This window comes from Lissotriton vulgaris, chromosome 3_1 (genome assembly GCF_964263255.1).
Source record: "Lissotriton vulgaris chromosome 3_1, aLisVul1.2, whole genome shotgun sequence".
In the NCBI taxonomy this organism is placed as follows: domain Eukaryota; kingdom Metazoa; phylum Chordata; class Amphibia; order Caudata; family Salamandridae; genus Lissotriton; species Lissotriton vulgaris.
The window spans coordinates 360,698,983-360,715,501 of NC_141689.1; positions in this window are offsets into that span (position 1 = coordinate 360,698,983).

Sequence of the window (16,519 nt, forward strand, 5' to 3'; positions counted from 1 at the left end):
CTTTACTACTACTAAATTAAGAAAAATCCTAATTTTAAGACTTTCGGTATTCACAGAAGGCATTTAGGAGTCCTAAAGTAAGGAGTCCTAACTTTACTACTACTAAACTGAGAAAATCCTAATTTTAAGACTTTCGGTATTCACAGAAGGCACTTAGGAGTCCTCCAGTTAGGAGTCCTAACTTTACTACTACGAAATTGCGAAAAATCCTAATTTTAAGACTTTTGGTATTCCCAGAAGGCATTTAGGAGTCCTAAAGTAAGGAGTCCTAACTTTACTACTACTAAACTGAGATCAATCCTAATTTTAAGACTTTCGGTATTCACAGAAGGCATTTAGGAGTCCTAAAGTTAGGAGTCCTAACTTTACTACTACTAAACTGAGAAAAATCCTAGTTTTAAGACTTTCGGTATTCACAGAAGGCATTTAGGAGTCCTAAAGTTAGGACTCCTAACTTCTGTGAATACTGAAATGAGTAAGTGTCTTCTGTGAATACCAAAATGAGTAAGTGCCTTCTGTGAATACGATAATGGTAGTAAGTTTAGTATTTTGTCTTAAGTTAGTTCTGTGAATCGGGCCCTCTGTGATTATTTTTGAGTTGGTCGACCAAAACCAGCATGGTTTCATCCCTGGCCAGGACACAACATCGCATGTCAATACCGCAATCTTGGCTCTGGAGGTTGCTACTCCAGGTGGGGTAAAGTAGGCAAGATCTGTGGAGAAGTGTGGCTCACTGGTTAGAGTAGGCAGACCCTGAAGCAGAGGTCAGACCCGGGACGAGGGTTCAATTCCCGACGCGGCAGGGTCTTGAGCTCAAATGTCCATGGACTCGATAATTCTCGCTTCGGTGCCTGACCTAATCATGGGTTCACACTCTGCAACTCTGGGCATTAAGCTTGCTTAATCTCCACAACGGCCCCCCTGCGGCGGGATGCCTGGCTTTCACCTTGGGGATGCCCTGTAGGGGCTATCTCACAGGGAAAAGCCAGGACGGGTTCCCAAGGCAAGCGCGGAGATACCCCTTCGGGGGTCGAATCTGGCGCTATATAAGAACATAATAATAATAAAATAATAATCTGCCTGGATGCAAAGAAAGCATTTGACCGGGTCTCCTGGCCCTTCCTTTGGTGAATTATGGAGTCTGCGGGCTTACATTCAATCTTTGTCTCCAATGTGAGCATTTGTATACTTGTCTTAAGGCACGGATTCGCAGCGTGGAGCTAGTTTCAGACCCTATCTACACTGATGATGTGCCTGTTTTGACACTGCTCCAATGAGCGGTCTAGGAGCAGAGGTTTTAGCTGCTCAGGCATTTGGGGCGGTATCTGGTTATAAGTTAAATTCTGACAAAACCCAGGTATTATCAAATGTTGTTCCATCATTACAGGATGCAAGGTGGGCCCAGTCACAGGTCTTTCTGAGGGTTATCTTAACTATCAATATCCCTGAGATCCGTAAGAATAACTACGGGAAGCAGTTTCAACTCTCTGTTGATGTTTTTCAGAAGTGGAATCGTCTGCACTTGGGACTCATCGAGAGCTGTAACCTCATCAAGATGGTCATCCTCCCTAGGTATCTCCACTTTTTCTCAATGCATCCCACTTTTTCTTCCTGTGGCCTTTTTTACTAAAGTGGAGGCCTGATGGCAGAAGTTTATTTGGTGCTATCGGAAGCCCCACTGTAAAATTACGTTTTTACAGCAACTCAAGGAAGATGGTGGGGTCTTACTCCCAATTCTAAGGTACTATTATCTCACATTATTTTTTTCATATATGCAGCTAATGTTGGGATGGGGTCAGAGGCTCTGGGGTCATCTGTTTCATGAGTTCTTTCCTTTGGGTCACTATATACTGCCTGGAGTGGGGATTGTCAACACCTCATACTTTAAGCAAACCTGCTTCAAAACTTTAAATGTTTTTAATCTTATCTGGAATTCATGTAAGTGGCTATTTTCAGGTATTACCAATTTAATCAACTTATGTATCTGGACCACAATCCCAATTTCCATTATTGTGTTCATGAGGGCTTCAGGGATGCCTGTGGAAGGGGCAACCTACTTATCTTAGGACAGTTATTTGAAACAAATGTTTCCTCTTTATTTCAGGGAATACAACAGTTTTCTCTTCCATCCACTGTCTTCTTTAGGTACCTTCAGAAGAGGCACTTTATCATTAGTCTTAAAGATGAAGATCTTTGCTGTACTGATAGCCCTGGCCTGGACTTTCTCAGGGATGCTCCCTTTAAGAGAAATATCAGGTTGGTTTATAAGGTGATATATTGATCCTTACAGAATAATATGGTCGAGCCATTCCAGACGCGTGTAGATAAATTGAGTTTTCTCCTCAACAGTGAAGTAACTGTGGCGGACCTTAGACGCTGTAATATCTGTTCCATCTAGCCTTGAATGTATCTTGTATCAAGGTACACCACCTGAAAGGTATCAATGATTGGTATTACACCCCTTATCATCTCTTCGTAATGAAGGTTCGATCAGATGATCAGTGTTTCCATTGCGGATCGGCCAGAGCTAACTTGGACTATGTTTTTGCATCGGGCACCGCAGTGCATCGGTTTAGGAAATTTGTCTCCGGTAAGCTTTATGCTATTTCAAATCTACTAGTGGTAGTGGATCCAAAGTTGATTATGTGGGGTCATTCACCAGATATTCCACCCTATTTATCAGGTCTATACTTCTTTTCTATCTCGCTAGCAAAACTAGTTCTGGCACTAATTTGGCTTGCCAGTGAGTTTCCTGATCCCTAGATCTGGTGGCGTGAACGGCTGAGCATAAGTAGGAGGCGGGGAGCCGGCGGAACCATGGGGGCATTGGGGCTACCCCCAATGTTCCCAGCAGAAAGGGTCGGCCCAGGGGGATGGGGTCCCCAGGGCCAGGAGTGTCCCGGGAGAGGGGCCATGCAGCCCCCTTCTGGGTACAATTTTTTTTAAAGGACATGGCCCGGGGGATGGGGTCCCGAGCCAGAAATGGCACAGGGGAGAGGTGCCACTCGGCCCCCCTCCCCACAAATATAGTTTTTTTTAAACTATGCTAGGCCCCGGGGCATGGGGTCCCTGGGGCCAGGAGTGGACCAGGAAGGGGGCCACGCAGCCCCCCACATTAATTGAAAAAAGGGCATGTCCTGGAGGATCGGGTCCTGGGGCCAGAAATGGCCATGGGGAGAAGGGCCATGCGGCTACCCGTACTTGGCTAAAGTACTTGAACAACATGTCCTCAAAATACTCTCCACCTTTCTTTAGGAACATAGACTGCTACATCCCAGACAGGCTGGCTTCAGAGCTCATCATAGTACTGAGCTGGTGATGCTATCTGTTCTGGATTAGATGAGGGTTATGGCTGACAAGAAAGTATCGAGTGCCCTGATTTTATTAGATCTGTCAGCGGCATTCGATACGGTCAGCCATAAAACCCTCCTGTCCCGTCTTGCCAATGTGGGTATAGGGGGACCTGCCTACCAATGGCTTGAATCCTTCCTGTCCAATCGGACGCAGAGGGTGCAGTTAGGTGATCAGGTATCATTCACCGGCCCCCTGGTATGTGGTGTCCCGCAGGGCTCTGCGTTGTCCCCCTTGCTCTTTAATCTATACCTACAACCACTGGTTGGACTGCCAGGTCCAGCTGGACTGCCAGGTCTTCAATTATGCAGACGACACCCAGTTTCTGGTACGGATCAACAACTCCAGTGTTACTCAGGAACACGTTCAAGAGGTGCTGCGCTTCACAGCGAGCTGGATGACTGACAACTCATTTAAAATAAATCCAGACAAGACAGAACTTCTGGCTTTCCCACACATCACCAGCCCCTGGTGTGACCTGTTTTGGCCGCGAGAGTTAGGAGTTATCCCTACCCCAGTCCCAGTGGTTAGAAGCTTGGGCATCAAAATCGACGCCGAACTCTCAATGAACAACCAAGTGCCGGCAGTGGTTGGTACCTGCACAGGGCTTTTGAGGTGTCTGCGAAAACCTGTCTCCCTCCTCACCACAACTTCCCTACAGGTTATTGTTTCTGCCACAATCTTGTCCAGGTTGGACTATGGGAATGCCCTTTACATCGGCCTCCCTTGGAAACTAACAAGAAGATTTACAGGTTGTGCAGAACGATGCGGCCCGCCTCATCTTTGATCTACCAAGATGGACTCATGCCTCTCCACTGCTCTCGAAAATACATTGGCTCCCTATTAGGCAGCGAGCATCTTTCAAGGGCCTTTGCATTGCCTTTAAGGCCATCTACGGTCAGGCCCCAGCATACATCAAGGATCGCCAGACGAGTTACATCCCTGCTCGGACCCTTCGTTCCTCCGTAGCCTGCCGCCTGGTCACCCCTCGGTTTCATTCTTCTCATAAAGGGGGCATAGCCTTCTCTACCTTGATTCCACAGCTCTGGAACAACCTACCTGAAAACTTGCGGAAGGAACCTGTCATCCTTTCGTTCAGAAAAAAACTCAAGACTATCTTGTTTGTGGAGGCACTAACCGCGAAATAATTTCGTCCACACTAGCTCACACGTACTGTCTGTTGTAATATTCCCTTCTAGAAGCACGAAGAGGCCTGATGGTGAACCAGCGCTTCACATAACATAACATAACATAACAAGGTTGACGTTGGGGGCTAACTACCCCTCCTGTTACCTCCAGATGTTTGGAGGCCACGCTCACCTTTCTCCACCAGTCTGAAAATGTGACTGCTATGTTATAGTTAGGAATTAGTATTTAAAAAACTTCTGAAATTCACAAAAAAACCATAGGTTTCAGGGACGTTATAGTTTGAAATTAGCCTTTAAAAAACCTTTGAAATTCACCAAACAAAAAAATAGGTTTCAGGGACGTTATAGTTAGTTGGACATTTCACTCGTACGAAACCAGAGAAATTACGCTGTTATGGTTAGTTCAGCTAACTATAATTTGCACCCCTGCAATGCACTGCTGATGACATCACATATTACATCATTCATGACATGGTCAGTGACATTACTGATGACATCACTGATGACATCATCCATGTGAAAATATGATGCACCTCCTCACACCCTAATAGAACCTTAGATACACCAACTCTAAAATACAGACTACCATTTTCGAAACCATAGACACACCAATACCAGTTACTACATATGCACTCACTGATTCCTAGTTCTACACACACATCCACTCATTCACCTAAACAGTCACTCATACATGCAGTCACTCATCAATACAACACTATCATATGCACTCATACACCTATACATACACTCATACACCGCCACTCATCCAGAGTTACTCACACACCTAGTCAGTCATGCAAAGAATCAATCACACTTCCATTTACTCACCTATACAGTTATACACACACCACCTCACTTATTCATATAGATATTAACGCATACTTACTCTCTTATACAATCACTGATACAAGTAGGCACTCATCCATACAGCCACTCTCACAATCACTCACTCTCACATATAGTTATTTTTATATACCATCACTCACATATCCTGCCTTTTACATATGTATTTACTCGCACATATACCACTGAGACATCCATTCATTCACCAACACACCCATACACACACTCACCCACCCATACAGCTGTTTCCACATGCACTCTTGAACCCATACTCCCAGTGAATCAACCACTCCACTCACACATCTATGCACACCTCCCACCCACCCACACACACACTCTGGCACCCATACAAATACTCAGCAAACCAATCAATAACCCATATAAACAACCGTGTAGCTACTCACCAACCCATGCAGCAGCTTGCACAACAACAGTCAGACTGATACAGACATTCACACAGTTTAGTCACTAACACATGCATTAAATAAGACACATTTAGGGCCATATGTATCATCAACCTGATTTGCGATTCTGAAATAGAGTTTTTTTATAAATCACTATTTCAGAATCGCAAATTGGGATCTATGTACAAATTCACACTTTTTTTGCGAATTCTTAGTATTCCGTAATTGCGGTTTGCAAATTGCGAATCACAATTAAGGAATACTTTCCCATTCAATTCTATCGGCCAGGAGGCCCATAGGAATGAATGGGAAGTTATTCTCAAATTGCGATTCGCAATTTGAGAATCGCAAATTGAGAATAATTTCAAGGTTGCAGGGGTGTCCAAAGGACACTCTGTTGCACCCCTGAAATAAGCATGGGTGGACATGTGGCGCACGTACATGCTCTAAGGGCATGTATGTGCGTCACATGGCACTTTGAAAAATGTGCATTTTTCAAGCAATTCGCAAATCACCACCAACTTGAAGTTGATGGTAATTTGCGATTCCTTAAGGACAATTTGCATTTTTATTTTGCTTCATACATTGCATTTAAGGAATCGCAAAATTTGCGATTCCTTAAATGCAATTGCAAAATAAGGAATCGCTAATTTTGCGATTCCTTGTTTTGCACTAGATTTTCCTTAATACATACAATTTAGCAAATTCGCATTCGCAAACGCCAAAATTCTGTGAATTTCGGCGTTTGCGAATGCGAATTTGCTTGATACATATGGTCCTTAATCACTCACTTATACAGCCAGTCACGCACCTACTAAATCCTCCATCCGGACACTTATACACCCACTCATTCTTCAATACACCTTGGCATATATATAAAAAATATTTAATCTTTATAGAAACACACAGTCACTGGATGATGTCATCAGTGATGTCATTTGAGATGTCATCAGTGATGTCACTGACCATGTCATGAATGATGTAAAATGTGACGTCATCAGCAGTGCATTGAGGGGGAGCGAGTTATAGTTAGCTGAACTAACTATAACAGCGGAATTTCTCTGGTTTTCTATGAGTGAAATATCCAACTAACTATAGCGTCCCTGAAACCTATGGTTTTTTCAGTGAATATATATATATATAATAATAATAAAGATCCCAGTGATAAAGACCCTTTCAACACATTAAAAAAAGCACACCAATTCTAATGTACTTCACAAAAAATATCTTGGCTTTCAGAAAGGACAAGGAGGTACGCAATGCTATGAAGCATAAAATGCTGTCTATCTTTTAGAATGGTCTGGCAATAACAAAAATTGTGTAAGATTGCCATACAAAGTGTGGAGTATTTGGGTCATACTCTCAGCAAGAAAGACGTATTACAGAAAGTCAGTTTGATAGAGGCAATAGTTTTTGCCACAAATCCTGTTGACAAGGAATAGTCGAGGTCTTTTATGGGGTTATTTGACTATTATGTAAGGTATGCACCAAATTTTCTGGCAAGACTGTAAACCCAGGAAAATTGTTGAAAAAAATATCAGTTCTTTGGATTGAAGCATGTCAAAATACATTTATGGTCCATAAGAAAAGATGGCCAGTGATGCTGACTTAAGGCCATTTGATACCAACTTAAAAATTGTGATTATCACCAATGCTAGCAATACCGATTTAGTGGTGGTGTTGTTACTAGAGCACAAAGGTCAGTGAGAAATTGTGGCTTTTGCTTTAGTGCCATTGAGGGGTGCTGAGCTAAACTATTCAACAATAGAGCAAAAGACCCGGTCATACTATTGAGGTATGGAACAGAGAGCCAATGCAGCCAGTGGATGAAGCTAGAGTACGAGCAAAACTTAGGAAAGGAAAATAGCAGCCTTGCCACAGCATTTTGGGCCAGCTGGAGTCTTCTGGTCACCGTCTTATTAGACCCTAGATACAAAATAGTACAGTAGTTAGCCTCAAAAGGATGGTAGACTGAATGATGGCTGCCTGTTTGTGTTATATAAGCACCTTAACATAACATTTAACATCTGTCATAATGTAATACATGAGTCTGAACACTTAGCATGTGGTCTAATTCTTTAACTCTCGCCTACATTCTCCCGCTAACCCCCGCCGGCAGCACCACAACGCCGAGCAGTCCTACAGCTTATGAAGTAGCGACCCGCTACATCGGATATGAAGTAAGTCACACCACTGATATTTTAACGTTCGTGACGCCAACACGCAAACCGCTTTTTTGTCCTCACGCGAGTTAACTTTCCAAACACTTCCCTGCTGAGCGCTGCACCTCCCACCTCACCCTTAGTACACCATACGGATTCACTCCTTGTTCTCTTTTTATTTAACTACACACAAAGAATTCACAACCCCATTGATCGGCACTTTAACAGGTATTTGGCCATACCCCGTTCGACCCCCATCCTGACCCCAGATTTGTCTTCCTTCCAGCTCTCCGTGATCAAGGGCTCTCCGCCCGAAATGCATAGGAGGAGTTTGTGTTCATTATTTACTTCAAATGAATTGCCACATGTTGGATTGATATGGTGTTAATATTATGAAAATAACTATGAAAACAGTAAAATAACGAATAAACATTTGAGTGACAACCTTTGGAATCATTCTTATGACCACACCAGGAGTGCCTCACGTGGGGATGTACTAGCACCTTCGTGCCTACACTACCCTGTTTGTTAATTACTGGTGTTTTGACGGAAACACCTCCCACGAGTGCACCCAGAACTACACATCTTTTTTGAACTTTGCTTCACATTTCAGCTGTGCACCCCCTATCTCTTCTTCTAGTCATTGCTCAAATCCGCCAAGGGACGGTAGCACGCCAACCATGCAATTTGACGAAATAACAAAAAGCACAGAAGCCAGAGCACATACCTTAGCCTACAATGAGGATGAACGCCAACGAATATATTCGCTGATCGAGGAAGACATCAGTTCCACCAATACTACACGCAATAAAGAGCAATGCTTAAAACAATTACTCTATTTATCCAAACGGCATATAAACCAGAAGCTCCATGCGAGCACATTACTCAAATATCACCGAGCGCACAGAATCCCTCGCGGGTTACGGATAGCCTTGAAACACTCCTTATGTAAGAACTCCAAAACGTTCAAGGATAAATGGAACGGGATACTTAATAAATGCAGTCTGGACCTGATTCTATTAATCGTGGAAGAATTAGCTGGAATACTTAAGGAACTTGAACAAGAAATCAAAGAAATTGACCGAGAACTAAAAGACATGCTGACACCTGAGGAACTCACCAACACCCTAGAAGATCTAAAAACCACCTTAGATAAACATCAAAAAGAGATTAATGAACGGAAAATAAGAAAATTCCGAAGAGACACGCTTGATTACAAACTTGATGAAGTGTATTCCTGGGCAGACGTTTATGCCCAGAGACGTCGTAACAAACGTCCCAATACACAGACTGATACTTCATCGTCCGGCAGTGACTCTACTTATCGCCCACCACGCAAAACTCCTACTTCGGCACCACCAGCAAGTAACAATAAGGCTAGCACTTCCGCAACTGGACAGGAACAACCATCAACGGTTCCTTTTTTAGAATCAGGCCAAGAAACCATCGAAGACTCCGGCGGAGCCAAAACAAAAGAAAAAGAAACAAGTGCTCCAAACACACGGAGCACAGTCACCAAGAAGGACTTAAAACCCAAAAAGAACATTTAGTTATCAACATATCTGACACCGTCATCCCCCTCACCAAATGGATTTACTTGAGAAAGGCACGTCATTTATTCCATCGGCACACACCAATTTACTCGAACTTGAAGTGAGCACCTTCAAGTTCACCAGGAAACTCAAACTACGCCATTATTTTGATAACATTTTACCGCCCTCCACAAGAACTAAAGATGATGAACTCCGAGGTTTAAGACCCACCAGCACTTACCAAGCTCCTCATAGCCACAAGTGCATCGACTTGTTCGAAAATCTAGTCCGCAATGATCTATCTGAAATCAACTTCAAAACTAAATTGAAACATCAAAATCTTACCACGAAAGATCGTGACTCCCTTAAGTCGTTGGCCAACAACCCTTTGATCAAATGCGTCAAAGCAGACAAGGGCGGTGCCCTTGTCATTATCAATTCTTCTATGTATTCCCAACGATTACTTGAACACATTCAGGACACCACCATTTACATGCCACTTGACAATAACCCCACCAGGGAATTCCAGAATACTTTGCTTAACATCGTAACCACGGCACATCGAGCTGGCATCATTGAAGACCGCACAAAAAATTTCCTGATACAAGAATACCCTAGGAGCCCCACTATACACATGAGTCCGAAAATACATAAAAATCTTCACAACCCACCTTTCAGACCCATCGTTTCCACCAAAGGATCAATACATGAACCTACCGGCAAATTCATCGATAAATATCTTCAACCCCTAGTTACCCAATCTACCAGCTACATCAAAGATACTACGGACTTTTTACTCAAACTGTCCAAAATTCAAATCAATGCTCATGACTCACTGACATTATGTACAGCCGATGTCAGTTCTCTCTACACCTTGATACCCCACCAAGGGGGCATTGAAGCCATTGAACAAGCCCTTCTCAATAGCAACATTGATGCACGGATGCAATCATTCCTCATGGAGTTAATGGTATATACTCTATACCATAGCTACTTTCAACAAAATAACCAATGGTACCTACAGCTGTCTGGAATGGCTATGGGAAACTGCGCTGCTCCCACATATTCCAACATCTATATGGAACAATTTGAAAACCTCCACATATACCAAAACCCTACTTTTCGTGACAAAATAAAAATGTACGTCAGATACATAGACGACTTGTTTTTAATTTGGATCGACACCAAAGAGTCTCTTATCCAAGCTCTCAATGATCTGAACACCAAGGACGAACTAATCAATCTTACTTGGCAAACAAGTAACACAGAAATCACATTCTTAGACGTCAATATCAAAATCACCCAAAACGGATTAACTACTGATCTCCACAGAAAAAGTACGGACAGAAACAACACCTTACATTATACCAGTTACCACCAGGGTTCACTAAAAAAACATCTGCCATTTTCCCAAATGTTGCGCGTTAAACGCATCGTATCAGACGAACACACATTGAATACACGCATACAAGAAATGCATGATCGCTTTTTGGACAGAGGTTACCCTGAACATATCCTCAAGGAGGCTCAAACACGTGTATCTAAAATCTCTCGACAGGAAAGTCTGTCCAAAACCTCCAAAAAAGATGAACAACGTATGGTTTTAGTTTCTAAATTCTCATCAACAAGCACCATTTTTAAAAAAAATCATCCTCAAACATTGGCCAATCCTACAAATGGAACCCGATTTTCAGGACATCTTCAAAAATCCTCCCCTATTTGCATACACCAGAAGCAGAAACATAAAAGAAATTCTCTCCAAACCCACATTGACATCCAAACAGCACAAAGGAACTCAACCATGTTTAAACTGTAACCACTGTAACTGCGTTATTAAGGGGAACATCATCAGACACCCCATGAAAGGCAACGCCATCAAGCTCCAAGTTGATGCCACATGCGATTCTACAAACTTGATTTATGCTTTGAAATGCCCCTGTGGCAAATTATATGTTGGGAAAACGGAGCGCAAAATAAAGACACGTTTGAATGAACATAAATCTAACATTCGTTTGAAACATGAGAAATCTAACATTGCCATGCACTTTCTTGAAGCTCGCCACACCATCGCACAACTTCAGTTTATTGTTTTGGAAACCATCACTAAAACTGAAGGAATTGACAATCGTAAGCTCCTTCTGAAAAGAGAACTTGAATGGATATATTGCTTACAGACTCTAAGACCACATGGTCTTAACGATCGGATCGAATACAGCTGTTATTTGTAAATATTTGCCTTTACCATGCTTTGCTCTTTAATGCTATGTATGTAAATATCCTTCCCTGTTTACCCTGCATCCCCTACCATCTCCTATTCATTCCCACCCCTCCAGGTCCCAGTCCAATATGGCACCCTCATTTCTCCAGCTTAGTCCCCTCTTTGTTTCTTGACTTTACGTCACGTCACGAGTCCGCTTTTCACGTCACTGTCCTAGTTTCTTTAACTCCCGCCTACATTCTCCAGCTAACCCCCGCCGGCAGCACCACAACGCCGAGCAGTCCTACAGCTTTTGAAGTAGCGACCCGCTACGTCGGATATGAAGTAAGTCACACCACGGATCTTTTAGCGTTCGTGACGCCAACACGCAAACCGCTTTTTTGTCCTCACGCGAGTTAACTTTCCAAACACTTCCCTGCTGAGCGCTGCACCTCCCACCTCACCCTTAGTACACCATACGGATTCACTCCTTGTTCTCTTTTTATTTAACTACACACAAAGAATTCACAACCCCATTGATCGGCACTTTAACAGGTATTTGGCCATACCCCGTTCGACCCCCATCCTGACCCCAGATTTGTCTTCCTTCCAGCTCTCCGTGATCAAGGGCTCTCCGCCCGAAATGCATAGGAGGAGTTTGTGTTCATTATTTACTTCAAATGAATTACCACATGTTGGATTGATATGGTGTTAATATCATTAAAATAACTATGAAAACAGTAAAATAACGAATAAACATTCGAGTGACAACCTTTGGAATCATTCTTATGACCACACCAGGAGTGCCTCACGTGGGGATCTACTAGCACCTTCGTGCCTACACTACCCTGTTTGTCTAATTCTTTTGTGCATTCTTTCGCCCCAGAAGAAATAGGTTTTACTTCTGAAATATCCACCCATCCGAGGCAAATGCTTGGTGCTGATGTGCCGATTCCATGACCACACACTATGTCTTGAAGTCCTTAAAGTTCTTGAAATATCTGTATTGCTAGACAGCTTTAGGGAGAACACCAGCAACTCAGGTTGTCCATGCTGTACCCTTCACTGTCTCTTTTACTAGAAGAGAGCGAGACTGCAGGAGTGACACCTGCACAGCTGAAACCCAGGACACAAGCCTTCTACCAGAGGGAGTCTTATATGGAGCTATGTGCATCTTATTGCCTCTGTGATGCAGCTCTGAGATTAAATGTATTAGCACCTCACTTATTCTTGTATTTTTTTTTAACTATTTCTTCAAGAAAATGCATAGTCGTCTTCCAATATCAGCCATATTGTATTTAACTTCTCAGCATATTTATCTTGTGTCTCCTTCTCCCCAACTCTCCTCTCGGCACTCCTCTTTATACACACACAAAAATACATACACAATGTCCAATCACAAAATAAACCTTATGTTGACATTGTTCTCAGCACACTTGTATCTCTCCCTCTCTTCTTTCTAAAGGGGTTTTCTTTTTTTTTTCATCTCCACTGTCTTTTTAATTCTAAAACATTTGTACCTTGGGAAAGGTCTCTTCTTCATTCTACACCCCACATATTTTATCATCTAATATCCCCTCCCTTTTAGTCCCTTCTTTAGTGTCAGGGCCAGACGAACCCACATCACACCACACCTCATGAATCTTCACTGGCTCCCGATCCAGAAGAGATGCCAGAAGAGATGTTGGCCCACGCATACAAAGCCCTGTACAACAACGTACCAGCATACATCAACAAATGTATGACCATCCACCAGCCAACCAGACATCTATGATCCGTCTCCCTCTTCCTCAAAGACACCCCTCACATTCACTGAAGCAACAGCGGAGGACACTCCTTCTCACGCCTGGCGGCCAAGGCTTGAAACAACCTTCCCCTGCACCTGAGGACCACCTCATCGCGCCAGGAATTTAGGAAAGGACTCAAGACATGACTCTTCGAATAAACAGATCCCCACGAAGCAGCTAGCAACTCCAACGCCTTGAGACTCTAACGGGTGATATGCAGCGCTGTATAGATCCTGATTGATAGAGTGATTGATTTGCCCCAACTATGTAACTACATTCATAGTCCATTATCACCTTTTGTATTTTTTATGCTTGACTTCATCATTGTCTTATAACACTTGCCCAAAAATGACAGTAGCTAGTACTCAGAAAATCCTAACCCCCAAATGGAATCCCTCCTGCTACTCCCTTCAATCAATGCGAAAATCTGGAATGCCTTGGAAGGCTTGGCAGAAGAAACGTTTTATCCACATTTTCCTTCAATTTTAAAAACTTTGGACATTTGTGAATTCCTCAGTTCTAAGCACACCTCGCAGGGGGTATGGATGCTTCTGTTGCTTGCTAGCCTGGACACTACATAATGTATGTGTACAATAAGTATACCGCCTGGAATCTGTGGCTTACAACTGCTTACAAATCGACTTTCCGCTATGTTTAGCAATATATTATAGTGTATGTTGGAGTTTCTAAAGGTTGCATAGATTTGCGTGCTCAGTTGTAAACTTCGCAAATCCAATAATACCCCCGGCCTTCACTTAATGTTTATTTGGTGAGCACTAATCCTAGAAGTGTATACTTCTGCATATTCCTTGAGCCCAAAGACTCAGGGAGAGCTCCACCAGAAACGAGTATCTTCGCTTTTTGCATTCCTATCAGGAAGTCAAACTGACATTGAAAGGTGATATCTAATCACATGAATACCTGAAATCCATGTATGAAAACGTATGTTTAGAGGTCCTATCACGTCTAGTTATGACATCACTACTCTCCCGTTATACGAACACGCATTCACTCTCAATACTAATAATTTGTTATTGTTAGGTGTTAGCTTCACAACGCCTGCTGTAAGAGCCATATGATACTTTTCAGAGCAGAATTACAAGCGTCACTTAAAAAAATGAAGGGGTTATTTTTCAAATCCTTTACTTTTTATCTTTCATTGAAAACGTGTCGTCATACGCTATTAAGACATGTATGGTATTGTGTTTAAAGAACAGCAGGAGCCATCTTAAGGACACTTTGACATCACAAAAACAGCAGTGGAGAGAAGGCCCCACACTATCCCCAATGCAGATCTACCTAATCATTGTAAGAACAACTCTAATTTAAAGATAGTGCTACAACAGACCAAACCCCTGCTACCATGAGGTGGAACTGAGGCAGTCACCACTGGGCGCCACAACAAGATAGAAAACAAATTGTCCAGAGCACTCAACTCACACAAATCAAATAATTCAAAAGCCTAGCAGGATGATCGTGATATGAATACGAAATAGCATTTTTAGTGTCGCTTTACAAATGAAATGTCTAGTTAATTTTTATAGTGACTTTTTATGTTTGTATCTGGGCTCTTTGTATGTATGTTTCATGTGATGGTATTTATTTGTAAAGGGACACTGAAATGCTAGTTTATATTCATATTAAAATCATCCTATTAGGCTTTAGCAAGTTATGTATTTGATTTGTGTAAGTTGTGTGTTGCAGAAACTTTGCACCGGTACAAAAACAGGGCAAAGCCTTTAGCTCTATTTTTGCTGCTTGTGTAGTGGAGCTAGTTTTAGTTAAAGTCCATGTTACAGAGGGATCTTTGCACAAAGGTAACGTTATGAAACCAGATGTAACGTGTCTTGCTACACATTATTATAATGTGTAACACACATTTAAACATTCAAAGACCTTCAAGTCAACGAATAAACAATACAACTGATTTTACACTGTTTAGGCTGCTTAAAAAGTAAAAAATTGAACAAATTATTTTGACTTAACATAGTCACCGCATTCACATTTGAAAAGCAGAGAACGTTAATTTCTCCCACTTCTTTGACTACACACACAGCACAAATAGTGTTAAATCAGTTTTTGTCACATTTACACAGGTAAAAATATTTTTTGTTCTAAAAATTGTGGCTCAATCACTTCTTTTTTTGTACCAGTGTAAGGTCTTTGTTCTACGGCTCCTGGGAAACCAGTCCCCGGATGCTTGGCCCTAAATTGGCAGGGTATGCCCAGACGTGGGTCCCTTGCTCACTTTGCCACTGGATTGAAGCAAGCCTTCAATCCAGTGGCAAACTGGGGTGGTGAAGTGAGCTAAAGAACGATGATGGATTCAACCAGATCTGTGACTGGAGGTGAGTGTCTGAAAATTTTCAGCGCTCTGTCCATAATCTCCTTGTGTTTGCTCTATTGGCAGGCTAAAACAAGTAAGGAGATTTTCATAAGTGCAAAGGAGCTCTCTGATTCTGTACGCTTGCAATCCAAACTTTGTACTCACTAAAACTCAAAGAGTTTTTTCAAACAGAAAATTGAAAATAGTTGTCAGCTTCTGTCTATCCTTGTTATTTTTAATGTTCCACCACCTTCATTGGCCAGGTCCTCCTCTCTTCCTTTCACATCACCACAACTGAATCAGTCAAAGCAGTTTCTACACTTTAAAGTGCCAGCTTGCCCCATACATTGTTGCCCAGCTCAAAAAGGCTTCTTAGACTGTACTTCCCTTGACCTCGTTTTTTAATATATTTCGAGCGACTGATACAGCTCTCTCAAATTTCAAACAAGCTGTTGCACACATCCAATTTGTTTTAAAAACTGCTGCTGATCCATCTAGCCTGTCCAGTTGTTATCCTATGTCCTTGCTTCTTTTTGTGAAGTGGTGAATGTGTGAGTGAATTTTAAAACTACCTCCAGGATATCTGCCCTTAGGGAAAATATTTTAATTGTGGATTCCTCGGGTAGGGTTAAAAACAGTGATAGTGGATGTGTAGTGAGAAATTAGTGATTTCTGACATACTAGTGTTAGGTCGACATGTTTAAGCCAAATTTGAGTGCCGTTTGAGTCGCAGTGGCTTTCTTCAGGACTGAAAGGCTAGGGATTGCCT